A 1,527-nucleotide genomic window follows, 5' to 3' on the forward strand; every position below is an offset into this window, starting at 1 on the left:
TAAGTGCTTACTATGTGCCAAGCACTGTACTAAACACTTGGGAGAGTCCACTACAACACACACACACACAAAAATGCAAAAAAAAAAAAAGGGATTAAGAGACTGTGAGCCCCAGGTGGGACAACCTGATGACCTTCTATCCCTCCACCCCAGCGCTTAGAAACAGTGCTTAGAAGCAATAATATAAAAATATTATTATTTTTATAGTAAGCGCTTAACAAATAGCTTCATTAAAGCTGCGTGGCTCAGTGGAAAGAGCCCAGGCTTGGGAGTCAAAGGTCCGTGGGTTGTAATCCCGGCCTGCGTGGCTCAGTGGAAAGAGCCCAGGCTTTGGGGTTAGAGGTCATGGGTTCGAATCCCTGCTCGGCCACTCGTCAGCTGTGTGGCTTTGGGCGAGTCGCTTCACTTCTCGGTGCCTCAGTTCCCTCATCTGTAAAATGGGGATTAAGACTGTGAGCCCCACGTGGGACAACCTGATTCCCCTGTGTCTACCCCAGCGCTTAGAACAGTGCTCTGCACATACTAAGCACTTAACAAATACCAACATTATTATTATTATTATTATTATTATTGCCATTGTTCTTGTCCGTCTGTCTCCCCCGATTAGCCTGTGAGCCCGTCGATGGGCAGGGACCGTCTCTATCTGCTACCGATTTGTCCATTCCAAGCGCTTAGTCCAGTGCTCTACCCATCGTAAGTGCTCAATAAATACTATTGAATGAATGAACGAATGAATGAATTTAGCTGCGTGACTTTGGGCAAGTCACTTCACTTCTCTGGGCCTCAGTGACCTTATCTGGAAAATGAGGGTTGAGATTAAGGGCCCCACGTGGGACAAATTGATCACCTTGTACCTCCCCAGTGCTTAAAACAGTGCTTGGCGCGGAGGGAGCGCTTAACAAATGCCATTATCGTTATTATAATATCTATTTTATCTATTTATGTCGATGCCTCTTTTCTTGTTTTGTTGTCTGTCTGTCTCCCTGTCTAGACTGTGAGCCTGTTGTGGGCAGGGATTGTCTCTCTTTATTGTTCTATTGTACTCTCCCAAACGTTCAGTCCAATGTTCTGCACACAGTAAACCCTCAATAAGTACGGTTGAACGGATGGATTTTGAATGAACAGGTATCTGTCATTTCATGCCTTTATATTGATGCCCGTTCACTTGTATTGCTGTCTGTCTTTCCACCTGCAGACCGTGAGCTCGTTGTGGGCAGGGATTGTCTGTCCTTCTTGTTGTATTGGACTTTCCGAGCGCTTAGTACAGTGCTCCGCGCATAGTAAGCCCTCAATAAATGCGAGCGAATGAACTAATTTATAATTCTATTCATTTATGTTGCTGTCTTCCTCCCCGCTCCCCCCTTCTAGACTATGAGCCCGTTGTTGGTTAGGGATTGTCTCTATCTGTTGCTGAATTGTACTTTCCAAGCGCTTAGTACAGTGCTCTGCACACAATAAGTGCTCAATCAATATGATTGAATGAATGAATTTATAATTTTATTAATTTATGTTGCTGTCTTCCCTCCC

Source organism: Ornithorhynchus anatinus, chromosome X1 (genome assembly GCF_004115215.2).
Source record: "Ornithorhynchus anatinus isolate Pmale09 chromosome X1, mOrnAna1.pri.v4, whole genome shotgun sequence".
NCBI classification, from domain to species: Eukaryota; Metazoa; Chordata; class Mammalia; order Monotremata; family Ornithorhynchidae; genus Ornithorhynchus; species Ornithorhynchus anatinus.